The sequence below is a fragment of the Oxyura jamaicensis genome, chromosome 4 (assembly GCF_011077185.1).
Source record: "Oxyura jamaicensis isolate SHBP4307 breed ruddy duck chromosome 4, BPBGC_Ojam_1.0, whole genome shotgun sequence".
NCBI classification, from domain to species: domain Eukaryota; kingdom Metazoa; phylum Chordata; class Aves; order Anseriformes; family Anatidae; genus Oxyura; species Oxyura jamaicensis.
In genome coordinates, this window is record NC_048896.1 from 28,386,295 (window position 1) to 28,408,296 (window position 22,002).

At 35.6% G+C, this 22,002-nt stretch overlaps 1 long non-coding RNA gene across 3 annotated transcripts in view; it reads left to right on the forward strand.

Annotated features, from left to right (window-relative positions):
• Positions 1 to 9,994: 9,994 nt before the first annotated feature.
• The window catches only part of LOC118166881, a 53,908-nt gene continuing 41,900 nt past the window's right edge, over positions 9,995 to 22,002 (forward strand). For all 3 annotated transcript variants that reach the window (XR_004750777.1, XR_004750778.1, XR_004750776.1), the window contains exon 1: positions 9,995 to 10,107. This is a non-coding gene — a long non-coding RNA (uncharacterized LOC118166881). The remainder of the gene's footprint in view (positions 10,108 to 22,002) is intronic.

Consider the following 22,002-nt stretch of genomic DNA (forward strand, 5'->3'; position numbering starts at 1 on the left):
TCCTGGCCATACTTAAGCCTCCTCAGTCCACTGAAGCCGTGGATTAATGGTTTATCTATGAGCTAAGGTATCTAAGCTACCTTAAAGTGTAATTTTCTTCTACTCTTTCTGAGTGGTAAGCTTTCAAAGGCCTTGCCTTTGTCTATAGGCAGAATGGAAACTAATGTTGGGACTCTGTGAAAGTTTCCTGAAATGTATATATTTTTTTTTCCCTCTTAATTTTAACTACAAGACAAGAAGCTGAAGGTCTTCCAAACGCTGTTTGAAAATAAGGTGGAGGTGAGCCAATGTAGTAATCCAGAAGAATTCAACTGTTATGCAAGGAAGGTAGACTAAGCCAGAGGTAAGCACTGACAATTGTTAGAAAAGGTGGCCAAGTTGTATTTTCTGCATCAAGATCACTCTGCTAATGCTATCACCCATCAGGCAAGAGAGAAAGCAGGCATGGATGGTAGACAGGAATGGGTCGATTTTTTTCCATGTTTGCTTGTGAAATACAGGTCAGAAATAGTGCAAAGCAATAAAATATGCCTAGGTAGAATTGTCCAACAACATTTACCCTGCTAAAAATCATATTGATGTTAATTCATATTTTACTAACGGATTGGAAGGAAACTTGTACCTAGTGTACTCAAGTCAGGCTTTATTTTATTTTGTTATTATATGCTGTTTCAGTCATATTTATACAGCCACTTAGGAGCTGTCTGAACAAATCACCGATGAGGAGGATAGGGATTTATGGAGCAGAGGAGTTCTTGTTATCACCTATAACTGATGATGATGAAAATGATGGGCAGCTGTATACACTGGATTAATCGATCTGATTTGTAGACGGGTAGCACAAGGACACAGTATGGCTACTTGTCACTTTACCAAATTTATTTGAGTCATGCTCTTATTTTTTTCTCTGTCATCCTTGAAGAAGTGCAAGCAAATAGTATATTAGCTACTTGTGCATCTCCAGTATATACACAGTATAAAATACTCAATCCCACCTTCTACTGGAAATTAATAGGGTTTTATTTATGTGTATGCATACATGTGCATGGAGAGGGAGAGCACAGGCTTATCATCAGGAATTTTTCTTTTAAAAAGAACAAACCTGGTAAGTAATTTATCATACTTGCTTGACAGTTATGCCTCTTCAGACTGTGAAGTGCTCCCAAGCTCAGGTCTTGTCATGTCCTGCTCTGATCCTCAAATTATATCCCCTTCTATTTCTTGAAAATCCTGTGGGTTTGCTCACTACACACTGCAAAAAGCTTTGTGAAAAATCAAGCAAGAAATACTAACATATATCTTGTCTTTGGCTTTGGATTAACCTCCCTAGGAATGCTTGGCCAAGAAGTCTTGAGAAATTGACAAATAATGAATGATGATAAGCTTTTTATTCAAGATGTATCCATTTGGGATTAGAAGCTGTAGATGATGTCCCTTATCTCATCATCAACTTGTTTTGCAACAACCAGGTACTGAAATGTGATAAAATTGTGAAATGTGTCCTGTGAATTTAAACACTTCAGATTTCCATGTAACTATAATAATTAAAGGGATTACCCCTTGCATGTGGAGTGGACTGTATGTTGCTTTGAATATTAGTTGTATCTCTCTGAAACGATGGGCAATAGAGCTAAGTGGAAAGCACAGATCTTTACTCTTAAGAAGGCTGTTTAAAATTGTTCTCTCTCTCTCTCTTTCTCTCTCTGTCTGTGTCTCTCTCTCTCTTTCTCTCGTTTAATAAAATCACAATGTCTTCCTCCACGGGGTTCCCAAATATAGTAGCAACTGTGGATGTGGAATTTTTTAGCTTACTGGAAATACCTCTGGTGAATTACAATGGCCTGTGCCCTAAACTGCAGGGCCTGAGAGCATCAAGAACCAATTAGCCCAGGAAGTGGGCATCTAAAACAAGCTGGCACCAAAGGCTTGCTTTGGATATTTCTCACTAAGACACTGACCAGCTGACTTGTTTGGAAATAACTTCTAAAGGGTACTCAGTCATGAACTCCACAATCCAGTTAATTATTACTTGTCAGAAGAACTTTACCCTGGATGCTTAATGCCTAGTTATACTGACCTTTACAGTAACACTTGCAGCTGAGATAACTACTTAATAGCACCCTGTCTCCTGAATGCTGGCTTTCAGAAATAGGCACAGCAGGCTTCTGATACACTTTTGCTTTTGTTCAAGACGGTCACCCTCTCTGTCCTGCTTTTATTCAGAACCTTTCATCTAGCCACAGTGCAGATATAGCTATGGCTCTTTTCATGTTGCCTGTGTCCTTTTGCAGTCAATACCTTCTCCAAGCACTTCCCTGTACTTTAAATTTAAATGTCTTACTTTAAACAGGTTTTTCTGGCTGAAGTGATTTTTCTTGCTCGTTACAGTATTTTCACCTGATATAGAATGTTATAGCTCTTGTCTTATAAAGCTAATTCACTAAACATGCATGTAATTGGATCTGCTATTTCTGTTTTGCTCTTAGCTTTTCATACTAGCCATTCATAAGATGTAAACATGTGGTTTGGTTTTCAGTGCTGATTGTCCAAACATTTATTCTCTACCTTTTCTTAGACAGTGGTATCACATTGCATAACCAGGTTGTGGGCAAGCAGAACAGCAACAAGCCACGTCCTTCAGCAGCTTATGCATAAAAAAGCTGCCACAAAACTGAGGCTATTGAAGTTACCATGTTCCAAATATGTACAACTACTTGGGCATTAAAACCTGTCTCAAAGCAGCTTCCTCTGCTCTGAGACTCACCATTTGTGTCTACCCAGGCTGCTATGGTTGACAAGCTAAACTGGGTACCTGGGATTTTTCTGAAACTGTGCAGGGCACTCTGCAACATCTTTCTGCCACTTCTGCTTATGATGGAGGTTGTGGGAAACATTGGGAGCCCTGTCTCCCCAAATATACCACAAAACAAGTTGTTGAGAACCTGGAGTACTTGGTCTCTAGAACAGAGAAGCTGGTAACTGGCAGCGAGTCAGTTGGAATCGCCTTAAAATTTGAAAACCACCCAAAAGTGGTTCCCACAGAAGATTTCAGCTTTGTTGAATCAGCATTACCAGAGGAACTCTGTGTAGAAGGTTTTCTGTCTGATCTTGTGAACAGAACAGCGAAAACAGCACATATTACAGGAGCAGATTTTGAAAAGGTCATTGACTAAATGCTCATTTTCCACCATAGCATATTGAGGTCTGAGAGAGTATTTCAAGAGCAGAATGATGCCCAAGTGCTCAATTAACTTTGCAAAGTTGCATTTATTTTTTTTCTCTGAATGTCTGCTACTGATGCTGTTTTCCCGAGACTGGCCTTTGGAAAATTCCCCCACATATGGTTTATACAAGTTGTACTAAATTTTAAAGATTTAAAAGTTCCCTCTTACTTTGCCTGTAGCACTTTAAAGCATTTGAACTATAGTTTAGTAAAATCCTTTTATTTTATCCTTATTTATATGTATGCAATAGACTAAAATCATCACCTTCAAATACTTTCTGATTTTTCCAGAGGCATGTCTGACACTTTGCATCAGAAAATGTAGAGTTTCTGCAGTGGAATCACAGCCACACAGGAAAACAAACTATATTTTTTAATCTAAATATATAGATATATATAGATATTGATATTTTAAAAACACACCATGAATAAACAAGTAGAGTTCACTTTAAAGTGAAGTTAGAAATGTTGACATTTTAAAATTTCAAAATGGACAACAATTGTTTCTTAAACAAATTGATACAGTAGAAAACAGGAACATTGTTTTGTCTGAAAGGAAAAAAAATAATGAAAGAAAATGGTCTGCTTTATTTGTGCTCTAATTGGCCAACATGCCTCCCGGCACACACAGATATGAGGGAAAGGAGAATTAGAAACAAAAGCATCTAGCAACATGGCTTTTGACAGCTGTATTTTATCCTAACATATCATGAGTAAATACAAATAAAATAAAAATCGCTAGCACTAGCAGAAAACAAAGAAATAAAAAGTGGAAAACAAGAGTGGCAAGATAGCTCTCATACCTCCTGTGTCCCCTGTGTGTCTTTTGATAATAAGGCAGGTATCACCCGTGTATTGTGCTGCTGGCCATCACAATTCCTTGACTAATCTAATATCAAGATGAAATCAGTAATAAAAGAACCTCAAACACTAAAATGGCAAGTGATATGATTCTACTTTCCCTACTGCATGACACAGTTTACACTCATCTCTTCATCTGTCTGTATGCAGTTATTGATAACAAATTAATGGGATGTGACACAGAAATGATTTTCTGCCATTCTGTATTGACCATTCTCTGCTATCTCAAAAGCAGTAAGTCGTATGTAAACTTTTGTTGTAATGGGACAAGATTAACATTGAATATTAACACTTATTAAATTATACTAATTGCAAAAAATATATAACTTTAATTTTAATTAATTAAGTCAGATGAAAAACTTCAAAGCCTGAATCTCAACTTAAATACTTAAGTAGGTACTTAAACTATAGTTCCTGTGACAGGAGAGTTCCAAATGCTAGAAAAATACATTGTCTAGTACAGATAGCTTTCTCATGGCAGGATACAAAACCAGTAGTAGTTGCTGGAAGTCTTTTTTGCTGAATCTAAGCATTTTGAATAAATGCCTACTTCAGTTACTTTGCTTTTGTTCCTTACCTTTATAAGAGTGCTGTATCATATCCTACAAAGCACTTCCAGAGCTCTCCCAGTCAGGCAAGAGCAGCGTATCAGGCAGGCACTTATAGCTGCTTGCTGTAGGTGTGGATTTTTTTCAGTTGCTTGACAAACAATGCAAACAATATTTGTTAATGTTTAGTTTGCTTTGTATTTTACTATGGCTGGGATCTCTACAAATGCTCTTATGAGTCAAAATACTCCAACTATGTGAAGAGTTGCATTTTGAGCCATAGCATGTCATGTTTCAGGAGGAGAGAGTAAGCAAAGTGGCATCAAAGCTGAACAGTCATAAGTGGTAAATGCATGAAGTATGGGCTATTCTGAATGTAGGATAGAGGGAAGAGGAGCATAAACTTTGCAAATTCCTTGAAATAGATTTAGAAAATCATTCAAGAGCAGTTCTTTATGAAATCTCTCAAATGAAGTAATGTTCTGTCTTATACAGATAGTCACAAGCACATTTATCAAGGTCTGAATAAAGGATGCTTTTGTAGCCAGTATGGTAGCACCAATGTGAGCGTAGTACAAAAATCTTGTGCCCTGCATTACTTTCAATGCTATGTATGCTGCTATAATTTTTTTTTTCTCAACTGATAAAAGGAAAAAATGATGCAGTTTATAAAGAAACCACAGTATGATTCCATTTTCTTTATCAAAAGTAAATAGCAATTTATGTCTGATATAATGTGTGGCAGAAATTGCACAAGCAATGAGTCTAGAACAGGCTAGTAAACAAAGAGAAGTACCTATTGCTGGTTTGCTCTTTAGGGAATGGCAGGGTACACAGATTTTTTTTGTCATTAATCTTTTCTGTTCATTTTTGTAATTTTTTTTTCTGAGTTTTTCTGTAGAGCTGAATACCTACCCTGTTCAGTAGTATATTCAGGAGCTCATAGGCCTTAAAGTCACTAATAGCTCTACCTGGTGTTTATAACAAATATTGTTTACAAAAAAATATTTTCCTTATGATGGCTTGTAAATCGCAAACTTCTGCTCAGTAGACAAATATGTAGTATGCTGGCACTGTTTATCATCCTTGACTCTATAAAAGCTGAGGAATGTTTCTGTTGTTGCTGCATGTTTTTCAAAAAATTGTTAGTCCTTAACAGCTACATTTTTTCTTGTCTGAAACTAAAATTCATTGATATTTTAGGACATTGTCTTGGCATGCAAAAACACCATTTTGAGAAAATTTAGATACTAATTTAGAGAACATTACTTTAAATGTTGGCCCTCTACAAGAATTCATGTAATAGCCCTCTTCAAATCAACCTTTTCAATGTGTGTGTGTATGTTCCTGTGCACGTGGTTTTCTGAAGTGCCCGTATGGTGTGAGAAGCTTCACAGCCTGGAAAAGATAGAAGGTTCAAGGTGAGTACCCTACAAGGGCTACCATCCTTTTTAGGTAGAGCTGTTCTGAGTCCTCTGAAAGTGTTTTGATTATAAAGAAATGACTGGCAAATGCCTTTTGTGTACTATGCTGATGGATGAAAAGGTGGGTGAATGCTACTGATTATTTTAAAGCTTCTGAAACAGTAGATTTTGATGGTATTATTGTACATGTAGTGTTGCAACATTCACAGGCTTCAGATTGACTAACATAGAGCTCAACGACTTTGTTCAGTATAAATAACCACCTTTTGAATTTTAGCATGCCTGTACAGATGTTTGTATAACCCTAACACTTAAAATTGGGAACTAGCAGATACAGAAATACCTTCTGACGTGAGATATAGATAGCAGTCTTATGGATATGAATCATAAATAATTTTACTTATAATCTTATTTTGATACATTATAATGAGACATTAAAATAGTCTCATCTTTGTAAACTAGATAGTTTACAAATAGGAAAAACAAATTTGAAAATTATCCAAGCTGGCTACTTACAATTGTAGTGGTAACCTGCTAATAATTAAAGACACTGATCTCTCTGGTGACAGCAAGAGGATCCAAGGGAACAGCATAGAGTTCTGTGAGGTGAGGTTCAGGCTGAGTGTTAGGGAAAGGTTCTTCACCGAGAGGGTGGTTGGGCACTGGAACAGGTTCCCCAGGGAAGTGGTCACGGCACCAAGCCTGACAGAGTTCAAAAAGGGTTTTGACAGTGCTCTCAGACATATGGCTTGATTTTTAGATGGTTCTGTAGGGACTCAAAGATCCTTGTGGGTCCCATCCAATTCAGTATATTGTATGATTCTATGAAAGACAATAAGCCTCACCTAGCCAGGATGGAAGTGAAATCCTCATTGAAAACATTACTGAGTTCTACATGTTTATATATTAGCTGAGTTTGATCCTACATAATCCAAACCTAGGGGAAAAAAGCTTTGTATAGGAGTCTTAATTCTGAATCTTTTATGTTGAAATATAATTTCAAATGCAGCACTTTATAAACTTTCAGTGTAATTGTGTTTATTTAAAAAATGTTCTAGGCTATTGATTTTGGTAACCTCTCTCTGAAAAGTTAAAATGTGGTTTTGTTAGATGGTAATTTTATATTTGTTTTTCTAAATACGTAAATAAATAATGTCTTTCAATTTCTGTTCAGAAAAAATAACTTACACCATAAAAGCAAGAAATCCTTTGAAAAGCTCATGGGAACACTAATTTGCAGGAACAGGATCACAAAAACACTTATCAAGGTGACAAAGAGGTACTGCCATGACCACGAGGAATGAATTAGCTTCTACAAACTGACATATTTTGAGAGAACTACAGAAACAGCATTATCAAAAACCACTAAGAGATTTCGAAACATTGCATTGCATGTGTGACAAAATCTTGCATCAACTGTTAATGACAGTTCTTCATCAGAGCTATTTTTAGCTTAATATGGTGCTTGCTGTTTTAATTTTTTATTTTTTTAACATATATTATCCCTGAAATAAGTGTGAATTTCTGTAAGATACAAAAGAATAAGAACTCAGGTGAAAAAATAATGTTCCTGTGATTGCCCCTATCTAAATAATGAATCAATGTATTTTATCAGTGCTACCCAAATTGAATATCACTTTTCTCACATTCCTAAAACCAGCTTTCCTAATTGCTATAAGATTGGCACACTCACCAGAGTCACCACAAGCTCACAGAACAAGCCTAGGGCATGCCTGTGTAGGGAAGTCAGAAAAGTATGTTAATTACTGCATTAATTACTGACCCAAGAAATCTATATGAATTTATATCTAGATATAACACTTGCACCAAATTTCAGTGTATTTTATGCAGCTGAAAATTATTTAATAAATTTAGAAATTTCATATTTTAAATCTGAGAACTGTAGTAACCTGCTTCAAGTGTTAGCTCTTCTCAGTTCTATCAGCATGTTATTTATTCTTAAGGTCTTAACAAGGATAAGTTTTCATTTATGACAAAATTTTAATGCAATCCCTTTTAAGATCTTTATTATCAGACTATGAAAGGAGTAGAAAACCAAAATTAGTTTGCTTTTCTTGGAATGTGAAAGAAGTTGCAGAGTTTTGAATCTAGATATAATCACTGGCCAAAATCCTAACCCCATTTACTGATTCTGTTTTAATGTTACAGTAGGTTTAGGGATACTTCTCACAACAAAGCTGATGTAGCAGCTCATGCTTTAGGTACAGCATGTTTTTGTGCTTTGAGGAATAAAAAAGATAAAAGGAAGTGTTCAAATGTGTCTCTGAGTGGGGGGTAAGGAGTGCAATTCATGCTTTGTTATCAGTCATCTTCCATGCTGTGCATTATTACAAAAGTGGTAGAGAAGGTAATTTGTCTTAGACTGAATTCCTAATATTTTCACTTATTATCCATGAAATATAGGTAACCCAGAGGCAGACTGTTATGATATAAGCATGATGGTGGAGTTTCTTTAACATAGGTTAAAGAAACATAATCTTAAGTTTCTAGATGAAGTGTTTTTTCACCAGAAATTTGTCCCTGTGGCCCGTGTACTCCACCAATTATGAGCAGTAGTCCCATTACATCAAATTCATTCTCAACTGTTTCAAAGCTGCAAAGAAATGGTGTCAAATATCTTTTATTTGCAACCATTCCATCTCTACAGGTTTCAGAATAAAAACCGTGCTCTGTTATTCAAGCGTTGCAGACAATACTCATTACAAGTGAAACGTAGGCAAAGACTTTAATGAGATCTTTCTATTGTTTTAATGAGGTATGCACGTCAGTCAGCTGTGCTACATATACAGAGCAAAACTTTTGGAATGTGTATAGCCCTAAATTGTTCAACTGTCCCAATAACAATAGTTGATGTAGCAGTTCCACAGCCATGTCCTGTTCCACTCCAGTCCTGGTAGTGCTTCACGAAGGACTGCAGCTTTTTTTTTTTTTTTTTTTTTTTTTTTTTTTTTTTTTTTGTGAAACAAAACTGGAATATTAGCACAAAAACTTACATGTGACCAAAAAATAATACCATGTTATGGTTAAGAAGGTAAAACTGATATCTAAATCCCAAAGAAAACTTCTAAGGGCAAATAGTTATCAAGCTACTGATGTTATACAGTACCAGAATTGATTCATCATATCAACACTGATCAGTTCAACACTTTATTACATTGTTTGTGGGCACTTTATGAGGCAAAGAGGCTTCAGAAAGATATTCGCAGTTTTGCCATCATCTCAAATATCAGCAAAGGGGTAATTAGAGGAATTCTTCAGCCTCTCTGGACAGCCTGGAACCTGGCCAAGTGCCATGTCTAAAATATGTTTATATAGATGCTAACCTCCTAAAATTGTTCATTAATGCCTGCATTCATGAGATGTTTGCCTTTTTCACCTGGAATATGCAAAAAGCCCTGTTAGTGCTGCCTCATTTTCAGGCCCAGAACTGCTCTGCTTTGAAAAGCTAGGCCTGTCAATAGTCCATAAGTTGGCCTGAGTGGGATGGCTATCACTTGAGAAACACTATCTGAAATGTGTTTTCCACACAAGATGGACACACCAGAAGTAGCCACACAATCCTTGACTGATGCATCACTACTAGTACAGTCCCATCAGCTAGGTGTGACTGGGGGGGGGGTTCATGATACAGTTTCAGGTCAGCACTGTAATATCTCCATGGTTAGAAGGAATCCAGCAACCACTGATCATGGAGCAGTAACATTATTGTTCTTTTTGAATAAAAGAGAAGAAAAAAATGAGTGTAGACCTTCACTCAAAAGAATAAGCTCCAGGCAGAAATCAAAGTGGGCAGAAGCACCTTCCTTTAGTTAGATGCAGGCATGGGTTCATAATTTTCCATTGACTTGCTCTCAATTGCTTTCTCCTCACCAGCTGGGCCATTAGGATTATCCTCAGCAGGTGGCTAATTTCTTTCCACGCTTTCTATAGGAAGCCAGGTGGACCTTTGTGTTTTCTGGGTTAGGAGCAACTGACACGCTCTTGGTTTCATAGCTGTGAGCAGTGCTTCAAAAGCATAATTCTGCAGAAGGTAAGGGTGTTTTTGAAAAGGGAATCTGAAGAGGCTGGTGAAATAAATGCAAAGCAACCATTTGAATTACGTGTGATTCTGCACATCTTTCAAAGACCTGTGGAGAACACCAGCGTTGAGGTTATCAGTCTGCTCTTTCCAAAAGCTGAGAGTGTCTTTAAATTCCAGTGACAAAAAGTGAAATAGATACTGCAGCTTCTCTAAAGCTATCACTTCTTTAAAAAATAAGTAGAAGAAAAAAAAGAGAGAATTGTGAGATAGCTAATGTCTCATGCTCTGCATACTGTGTGATCGGACAGGTGTTTTGTGCAGAATCCTCAAGGAATGTCTGCATCAATATAAACAGAAAGGAGTTTCCATTTCATGAATCACTAGATTGGCAGTGATCCATTACAATTTGTCACAGACATTATGGAGCAAAACCAAAGTACTGCCCTGAATTTTATATTCCTGTGACTGGAAAATTTGAACCCAGGGATTTGTAATTTGGGTGATTCTAGGTGTAATCATCCTTGGCAATCTTATTAACTACTATTAACGCTGTGAACGTTTTGGACACTTTTTCTTAATGGACTTTGCAACTGGATTTAGTGATTAACCCTGTAACATTTTCATAATGATAACTACTGCCTCCTGTCAGAGACAAAATATGATAGTTTTGAATATCAAGCAATTGTCATATTAATGGAGTAAATATAGCATCATGCCGCTATACAGAAAGATTTATGAGTTAAGCCCTGTATAGTGATAGATAAAGCAGCCCTTAGGTAGACACTGTTTATACAAGATGTAGCAGAGAGTTGGGCATTACTTTATTAGTGACAGTATGAGTCAGGGGACACTTAGGCGCCATGCGCTTCTCATCATGTGCATACAAAAATTCCATGAACACTCAGTAGATAGTAGTGGTAAAAGTTGAGATAGCCAAAATAATTACATATCATTACTCCCTGTAGCTCAGAAGAGCAGAAAACTAGCTGAATGCCCATGTGAGGCATAGAAAACGGCATTCTTTAATATTGATTATTGATGTAGAAAGAGTAGTTTTTTTCTATCTTGGCAGTTGTTCTCTTGCCTGAGAATTTTATCAACGGCAGAATTATTTGTATAAGTTTTGAGGCAGTTATACTTGACTTTCATTTATTGTTAATTATGTGGCTATTTTAAAGTTATTTTTGCTTTAGTATTCTTTTATTCTCTTCCAAAAACCTCTAGCTGGTGTTAGTAATTTGGTATACTTCCCTGTACTTAAAGGATAACATTTTGTCATCATTTTGTATGGGTTGTTTGTACTATGAGCTCAATATAATATATGCTTCTTTCAAATGAAGTATAATTCCAGAATAAATAATAGATAGTGAATATTCAGTGCTGAATGTGGACCTTATTTGCTTTGGTGTACTAGAATTTTTCTTTTGACTGTTCCAGCTGTCATCACATTGCAGGCATTGTTCAATGAAGACAGCGTGAGCAAAAACTATTTCTATCATTTTTTGCAGAAAATATTTTTGACTTTGTGAAATTCTAAAATTTCATTTCATTACTTTGAAAGCTAAGATTTAGCATAGTGAACATCAGGCAATCTGTAGTACTTAATCTACTAGCTCAGCAGAACACCAAATTAATTCAAATTTGAAAAGAACTCTCCATCTGTAGCGAAAGCATGTTCTCAATTACATATTGAATTAAATAAGAGATAGGAATATTTCTGAAAGCTTGAAGTTTATGGTTTCATTAGACTGAAAAATTAAACCTAAAAACGTGTGAAAATCCACATTAATCATTTAGTTTTAGCACATAAATGCAAATGGCTTGGAACCTAGCTTCGTTTCAGACTGTAAGTAATAATTACCTAGTGATACCTCATGAGCTTCATTAGAACCCTTATTTTAATAAAAGTGGGGAACACTAGGGATCTGCACAAATAAGAGGATTATGGTATTTAATCAGCACAAAGTGGTAATGATAAAGCATCATTAGATAGCATTTCCAAACATGAAATCAAGAAAGATTATATAAATGGGTTAAAAGTTCATTTAAAAGTATTTTATTTGATGAATTTTCTTTTGTTCTGTTCATGAACTCTTTGATTTGTATGAATTAGTTTTGATGCTTAAAACAATCTTATTCACCAGTTAGTAGATGGACAATTCTTTCTGCCAAACTGTTTGTTCTTATACAATGATAGTCTAGAATTATCTTTAATTTTCATTAGAATTTTAGTATTAATTGTCCACAATTTTGAATATTTAATGACTGCTTTCATCAAAAAGTTGTTTCTGGTCCATTGCTGACCTATGGTTCTCATTTTTGATATGACTTCTTTCAAGCACAGAAACTTTACAATTCAAGATTCCTAGATTCCTACATAATAATGAAAGTCAAGGATGACTCTTGGAGAATACTTTTTTTTTCTTTCTTTTTTTTTTCCTGGTTGGGTAGCTGGAATTTTGTATGATTTCATATATTTTTCTCGTTAAAAGACATAATGATAAAGACATTCTGTCATTGCATCCAATATGTAATCTAGATGTTCACAGCAACGATATGTTTATAACTCTAATATTTTTTAAGTTCTGCTTTGATTTGTCTTTTATAACAAGATTTTAACTGTCTTAGGTGTTCTGAAATTCCTGTTTCTTCTCTTACATAGTATAAGAATACTTTGACTGTTGATCTTAATCAATGTAATCAATTTCAAACTTATTACTTTACCCAGCATTCACTGCACCATGCAGTTACAGCCTTAACAAAGCATTAGTGCTGCTGTTTTTCTCATTAAATTTTCCTAAAGGACATTTTAGAACCCTATTACATTTTCTACATCACTGTTGGTGCTTCATTACAATAAAACAGCACCTTTACTCTGCTATAGTTTTTCTTTCTAACTCACTCTGTAGGTTCTTGTCAACATTTCTTGTCAACATATATATATATATATTTTCCCCAAAAAACATCAGATACCTTTCTGTCCTATTAAATGTAATGCACAAATTTCTCAGAATGATGTTAACTGTAGCAATCAAATTCTTCATACCTGGGACTGAAAAAAGAGTCATATTAATGTCAAACATGCTTGTTTGACATTATCCAATTGTCTCATTGTCCAGTTGTCTCATTATCCAATGACCTCAGAGGGAAAGATATTTAAAAATAATACAATAGCAAATAGATATCAGAAATTCTGGAACAAGGAGAGTGAATGCATATAATTTTTCAAATGTTTCAATCATTTATAAAATCTCCAAGTTCACATATATATAGATATAATATATATATCACATATTGGTCTCAAATTACTTTTGGTTATCTTGAAACCTTATCTGATTTAATCAGATTCTTACAACAAACAGCCCTATGCCGAGAGGAAGTTGAAAAGTCTCTCATTCTGGCACAAAATGATTCCCATGTCTTTATCTTTTTTGATATTACTGGGGGGGTGTAGAAAAATCCAAGAACATTTATTGCAGCTGGGGTTTGTAGGGCTGTCCCTAAAATTTCACCTTGTCCATCATAAGAATTTTTGCTGCCTAAGAAGCAGTGCCTCCAGGCTGCTCAAACAAGTACAGCTATTTCATTTTCCAGCCATATGTCTAGACTGAAATATAAAAATAATATATCACTTACAGCATCTGTGACATTTAGTACCAGAGGTACTAATGATAGATGTCAGAGGTGTTAATGATAGATGGTTATATACAATAAAAACAGAGCTTAACGACTTTCACATTATTTATAAATGACTAATAAGTAAAAACCTTTATTGTTGGCAATCATGTAATAAAATTTATTATTTTGTTTTGGCAATGAGTACTCTTGTCACATTTGAAGTGTGAATATTCAGAACATATATATACAAAACATAGGACTGACCCTTGAGCACCGTAAAAACAACAAAAAAATCTAAATTCATTTAATAATTCCCAACAAATAAATCATTAAAAATAAAATATAAATAACTTTATCTAGTGGCACAGTTGAGCGTTATCTAGAATGAACATAGCTAATCTTCTACAGTCTATAGATGCAGCTACTAGCTATTCTCAAACTCACAGTCTGTCTGAGTTTGAAATAAGTTTTGTTGTTCTAGATGCAGCTCAGATGGTTGAAAATGTTAGATCATAGCTTCTCCCAGTATGTCATCACCTCTAAGAGTTATCACCACCTCTGCCAACCTATGCACACTTAGTCATCACTAACTTGCTTCTGTAAAATTATCTGGCTTAGATAAAAACTACTATTACCTTATGCTAATGTGGAGTGCCAATACCTAGGTTAAGCCAATAGATATGAATAGACATTAATAGAAAGGAAAGGGTGATGTGGAGCAAAGAACAGTGTTGGCTTTACCTAGCACAGCTGTAGCCAAAATTGCACATCAGACATCTTATGACCCCAAAGACATTCTTATCTTCTAATATTCTCTGTATTTAACTGCAGTAATGTTAGCTGGACCATGAGATGCCCGGTTAATAAAATAATGCATGATTTTGCATAAGCTTTATTCTATTATTCTTTATTCACCTGAAATTTGGTGTTTTAAAGAAATTATTTGAATGTGATCAGTTTGAATGGCCAACATATCTGATCAAAATGATATAGCTGTTTTGGATGATTACTGAAGGACACCACAGAGATGGAGGATGTATATGCACAAATTTGATGCTTGAAATTAATAATAGTTCATAGATTATTTTAGACATGAATTGAAATTAAAATTAGTTTTCTTATACCACAGAAGTAATGTAAATCTGTTGAAGCTCTGGGCTATTCTATGGTAGATGTTTGTTTCTTTAATAATAAATCTCCAGAGTTGAGAAACTGTACCAAATTTATACTATTTTTATAGCGTGAATCTGTTTTTTTGAACTCATTAACCTTATCAATTTAACTGATGTTACAAGTGCAGTAATATCTTGCAGTGGTATAAGCACACTGATGATTGAGTTCCACATGAGTACCGATGAAGTGGAAGAGTAGTAGGAGTTTAAATCAAAGAAGATTTAAACCTTTAATTCTTCTGAATTACCAATTTCACTTAAAAGAATTTTAGTCCAGATTGGAAGTCATTTTGGAAAAATCTAATTTTATACGCTGAAACAGTTAAAATTACAACCAGTCTAATATTACCAGTTTTATTGGAATTATCACAGAAATTAATTCAGTACAATATTATTGTTTTTTATTCCACTACTTGTGGCAATTGAATTCTAACAGCTGCACAGAGTTTAAGCAGTACCTTAAGGTGAAAACTCTTGTGATTAGTTGTTTCCAGAACCACCCTTAGCATAATAAACATGTAAATATTGGATAGTTTTTCAATATGTCTGCCTTTATTTGATAATTCCAAAAATAATAACGTAAATTACCGATCAGCCTAAATATACATTAATAAAAAACAAGTAAGTTATGCTTTCATTTGGAAAAGGCATTGTAATTAAAAACAGGCAGCTGTTGCAGAAACCTTAAGGTTTAATAGGGAGAGCTATAAATCATGATTTATAGCGAACGAATGCAATTTCTTCAAATGGATCAAGCTTGAATTAAACCTGCTCCAAATATGCACTTTATAAGGTTTTTTATCTAGCTCTATATGATCCGCAAAATGTCACTTGAATGGTAGCCAGGGATGTAATTTGTACTTCCCATGAGAAAACAGAAACAAAGTTAAAGCTAAAGAGAGTATAAAACACATTGCACATTCCAGTCATCAATTCTTCCTTGTAACATCTCTACAAAGTCCCTTTTTACTGCAGTTATTTTTTTAATACCAGCATTGGACATTTCTTGGTATCTCTGGGGTCTTTGAACTTCATGGGATCATATATCTAAGGAGCAGTTTTCTACCACAGACTAGTAAAAGAATAGGGAGCAGCATTATTTCAGAGATGATTTTTAGAGTGGGAATGTATGTAAAGGTATAGAGAAATGTTTATGGGGGGGGGAAGCATTCAGCTTTTCTGTGTAGATTTAAATTGGCAGTCACTGGTGTAGGAGAGTTTCGGATAGTTAACTATTTTGTAACATGACTGCAGCTATGAATATGTTAATTTTCCATATGCACAAATTATATGAGGATTATATGACAGATCAAAAATATATGAACTTGCCCCATAGCAAATGAAAGTTCAATTGACAATGAAATAACCTGGGACAGTCTTGGACAGTAACATTCTCACTTCTTTGTCAAACTGTAGAAGTGTAACTCCTGAGAGGTTTTAACCTCCCGATGCATTCAGTGTCCTGTCAAATGGCAGCTGCAGTTCTTTCTGGAGGGCCCAAGATATGAAGTCTTCAATGCGTCCGTGTTCTACCTCCTTGCTAGAATGAGCAGGATATTCAGTAGTTCTGCAGAGTTTGGTTTCTCTACATATGCTGGAAATGATGGCCTCCAGCAGAAGAGACAGAAATTGTACCTGGAGCTTCTCAGTTACTGGTGGCTTCATGCAAGGTAAGCTATTACTCAGAAGACTAAGTTATACAGGTAAGAATATATCCATGATATTGGCCACTGTAGATTTAATCAAAGCCAAACTGTATGTAATTTTCAGTGCCGGTTTTCCCTGTCAAAATCTGAACAAGGTTAATGTGGGATATATCTCTGTGCTGCGTTGCCCACTGGTGTTACAGACAGGAGTGCAAGGCAGATGTGTGCTGTCATTTTCTCAAAGCTATTAGCATTTCATGAATTGAGGACACACAGAAAATAACCCTAAATATGTTAAGAAATGGAAATGATTAGAAAACAGGAAATGATTAAAACCACCACCAACAAAACACCCAACCAGAGATTAAAAAACAGGGACCATCTTTTGAGTAACACGCTCACTTCCTCAATCCACTTTAATAGACTATTTAGGTCGGTAAATCAACAACACAGTAGGAGAGAGAGACAGGCTTTTTAAAATTTAGTTACGCTTGGTTTGAACTGTAGTATACCATAAAATAGATAAATCCAGAAATGTTACAGGTTTTATCCTCATTATCTGAGTTGCAAAATGATAAACATGGAAAGATGCTTTGTAACTACTAAATAATTTTAGGAAATGGAAGCATTCTGATTATCTATAGAAAAAGGTATTTTGTTGACTGATCAAATGAAAATTTGAGACTTGAGAAATGAATGTCAGTTCCAAGCGTGAATGAATGCATATATATGTACATCTATATAGAAAAGAGAATGTTTGTTTTACTTCTGTATGAAACTAACATTCAAATCATGCTTTGGGTGAGTTTGTGCCAAGTGTTTTAACTTTCTTTCAGTTTGAGGAAAAAATGACCTAATCTATTGCTAACTAAAATAAATATGTAATTACTAATCTGGGTAACAGGAACACATACACACAGACATACACATTAAAACAACCTCTCCTCCTCCTGCTACCCTTTTCCCAAGCTCAAATTCCCAAGCCTACTTTTCTGCCACTGCCCCGAACTGGCTGCAGGGATTTGGGGATTATGATTAGTACATAGTGGTTTCTCACTACTGCTCCTTCCTCTTCACATTTTCTGCTCCAGCCTTGGGTCTACAAAAGCTGCAGGGGACATCCACTCTAACATGGATCTCGAGCTTGAGCTCCTCTTCCTCCTGTGGCCTTGATGTTTCCTCTGCTGTTTCTTGCTCTTCTTGTTCCCTCTTCCTCTCTCCTTCTGGCATTTTATGCCCTTTCTTAAATGTGTTTTCATGGAGGTATTACCAGCTTCACTGATGGGCTCAACTGTGGCCTTTGGTGGATCTCTTGCAGAGTTGATTGGGACCAGGCAGAGTTGACTGGGACCAGCACGGAGGCAGACCTGGTTTCCTCCCACAGAGGCCACCCCTGCAGACACCCCAGCTACCACAGTCTTCCAATCTGCACCCAAAAGCCACATGTACCATGAAAAAAGCTCTTAAAATGTTTGATTTTAGTCTATGTTAAAATTGGAAATTTTTGTAAAGTTTTAATTGTATGGAAAATCCAGTTCCCTTTCAAATTTTTGCCTCTTTCTCACAGTGGGTGATTACTTGCTCTGCATTGAATGTCAAAATCTGAAACTGCAAAACCTGGATTGGTTAAAAATCAAATGACATAACTAAAAATATAGCCATGTGGCTGAAACTTTGTTTTCAGAAAACATCATTTCTTTAATTCCTTAGCACTGGTATAATTCAAACTGTCATCTTCCCTCTCCCCAACAAAGTCATTCTGAAGTCTAATTGATTAAGAAAGAGTGTGTCACTTCTGGAAAACTTAACCTTAAAGCTTCTAATTTTCAATAGCTGAGTTGCAATTAACCAATTACTTTTATTGTTTAGTGCTCAGACTTTAACAGCCTTTAAAAATGCTGCTATAAACATCAGTTGTTTATGATCCTGCAGTTGTAAGACACAATGCTATTTGCATCTTGGCAGGTATTTCATCTCTGGTGGCTGAGAAATACATCATATATCTCTGCTTGAAAGCTCTTCAGCAGTATTCCATATTTCCTGTCATTAGCAGTGCAGCTGCAGGTCCAATCACATCCATTCTGGCACAGGAGTCTGTTCTTCTAGCTCACCTTTGCAGCAGCTGTTAAAGAAAGAATCCCTTGGACTTTAGTCAGCACGCTAAATATTCTGTAAAGATTACTAATCACGCAGACTGGCATGCCAAGAGGAGAAACAAAAAGGCTGTATTTGACCTTTTCCAACAGGAACTTCCAACATCATATTGTTACAAGATTTGTTTACTTACACTTTTAAAGTGAAAATCTACAAAATGTTCTGCTATAATCCTGATTTTTTGTAAAGGGTAGCAGCAAATACATTTTCAGATTCTGCCCAAAGTAAAAGGTACAGAGACTGCAAAAGAAACAAATGTGCAGAATAAAGCAATCAGAGAGGAAAGCTAATGCAAGAATGAATGTGCTGGATATGGTAAAGACTGGACAAAGCAAATTAAACACCTTCACTAAGACTAGCGTACTTCTTAAGGAAATACAAAACTGTCAACAAGAAGAGAAAATGTCATGAAATGTCAGCAGCAGAATAACTACAAAATAAAATGGAACATTTTCCTTGGGATAAAAGCTTCATAAACTCCATGAAATTCTTCCAATCAAGTTCTAAAAGAACAAGAACAAAGCCTGAGGGAGAAAATGTCAGTGCTAATAGACAGTCAAATGGAAAACAGTCCTATTGGGCAGAAAGAAAAATAAATGTATCTGAAGTAACATCCAAGCACAGACTGACCTGAGCAAATGACCTGGTATAGGAGTATTCAAATTTAGAGATAACAATTGCTTTTTTGAATAGGAACACAGGATATATTTGATTTTTTTTTTTTTTTTTGAAAGGTTTTATGGATGATAATACAGACAGAGAAGAAAAAAGAAAAAAAGGCATAGAGAAAAGCTCCTCTGGAATCTAGTCTTTTCTAAAATCTATGTAATTAATTTTGTAGTGTGAGATTATAACTATCATAAGGACGATTGCAAAAGGTACTAGCCAGTGATGCGTTGTTTCTGGTCTTAATTCACAAAATGGAGTTACTAATGGCATAACTAATTTCTATTCCTATTTCCTTTTCAAATACATAAGAAGTATAGACAGTGGGGACTAAGGAACAGTTCACAGTATAAGTAAATCTGCACTGAAGTTGCACGAAAAGAAGACAAAGTGTATACTATTGACAAGGAAGACATCCTGAGTAAGAATACATGCTTGAATTTCTGGGCAAGTGCTTCTCTGTGCTGTGACAGAACAGGTGGGCTGTATGTCCAACCCCAGGTATGCTTGTAACGCAGGTGTTTTTATGGCTGTAAATTCAATGCAATGAACAGTAGCATCTATACATGTACGGAGGAGAAACCCCAAAGCATTGTACCCTTTTCTGTGCACCTGAATTTCCCTGAAGTTGTAAGTATTTTTAATTCGCCCCAGAGAAAGTGTTTGTGTAAACTAACATAGGTTCCAGTGTCAGGCATCATTCATACAGAAGTAACAGTGAGAAAATATCAGCATAGCAGTATAACTTTACATAGAATGTTTTCATTATTCTCTGAGAATCTGAGGGTTTTTTGTTTTGTTTTGTTTGTATGTTGTTTATTTCTTTCTTTATTTTTTTCCAAGGACTATGGCCTATTTTGTGAATCCAGACTTTAGATGGCACAGAGACATTGGGTTACTTGGTTCAGTGAAAATGATAGTTCCTTCAAGCCTAAATATTTGTTCATCTTCCAGAAGGAGAGTAAATTGTGTTATGAAAATTTATATGGTGCGTGGTAATGTATCAAAATGGCCAAACAAAAATTTCTGTGAGTTGTTCTGTATAGTGGGCTTACATGTTTAGTGCTTTTCATAGTCTTTTTCTAGTGTATGTAAAAGAAGCATTTCTCTCTTCTGTGGTTAGACACCTTAGTCCTTCATTTGCAACTAAGAATTAGTTCAGTCCATTAATACAGAAGACATCTTGAGCTCGTGTACCTGGAGATCATGAATCTAACTTTCCAACTTGCTTTGCCTAAAGCAGATTCTCACCTTCATCCTTTTTCAGAGACCCTTCTTTTGAGGGGTAAGTGCCCTCATTACCACATCCTAACATTTTTATTTTATTTTTTTGCTTTGTATAAAATCACAATCAATTAACATAAACTATTAACCATTCATGATTCATAGACCTATGAATAGTTTTGGGGGTTTTCCATAAGTATACTAGTGTATAGAATAGAGGGAAAGAAAAAAGGTGTAGGTAATTTTATTTTATTTTTTCTGTTAGAAGAGACGCATCATTTCAGTAGAAATGGAAGATTTCTATCAAAAAGGAAAGGAAACAGCTCAGATTGAAGAGATTAAGTCTAATGTTACTGCCACAGAAACAATGGCATTAACACAAGCCTCCAGGCTTTATGTCTGCTATGAGTTTAGCAGTATGTCTGCAGCAGCAGCATCAACATCCAAACAATATATTATTTGTCTCTGGCCTAGGATGTTAAACTAGGTTGGGGATATTTAAAAAAAAAAAAAAAAAAAAAAAAAACGTAGGGGAGGTGGGAAGGCAGAGGCGGGGAGAGAAAGTAAGATCCAAGAATGCCTGCATCATTATATTTGTTGAGGTAGATAATATCTGTATTGCTCTACCACTGATTAGAGCAGGAGTAACTAACCTACAATTTCATGACAGGATCTACTGAGTTTGGCTTGGATGGAGTTAATTTTTGTTCATAGCAGTCTATATGATTTTGTGTTTTCAGATTTGTTACTAAAAACATGCTTATAACACACCAACGTTTTAGCTGTAGCTGAACTGCGCTCATGCAGCATCAGGGCCTTCTCTCTTTCTCACTGTGCCCCCCAGTAAGGGGCTGAGAGGGGACACAACTGGGATAGCTGACACAAATTCACCAAAGGGATATCCCAAACCACCTAACATGATGTTTGGCAATAAAAAATGGGGAGGGGGTTGTCTTTCTACATAATCATTGTTTGGAGACTGGCTGGACATCATTACAAATGTAAGGATAACTAAATCTAATTTTTTAATAGTACAGTGTTTATAGAATGTAAATTTTATGTCTTGCAGACACCCTAGCTGCATGCCTTATGAAAGAAAAAAAAAGTACACATTCCTAAATTTGGCTGAATGAAGGAACATATGTGAACTGTAAATGTGAGTGCTTATTTGTGTAGTATGCTGTAGTATGGACGCTGTAAAAAAGGACTCCGTTGGACCTCTGATGCCCAATGTGGTAGTGCAAAAAAGTGTGAATAGAAAGACTGATACTTAGCAAAACCCACATGAGTGTGTAAAAAGCCTAAGGGATGCATAAGTTTCTCTCTTTAATTATTTCTTCAGTGCCTGGAAAAAAAACAAACTTCATTTCTTTAGGGATGCAGAGATGACTAAACCCAGGAGAAGATTTACACTTGTGAATGTT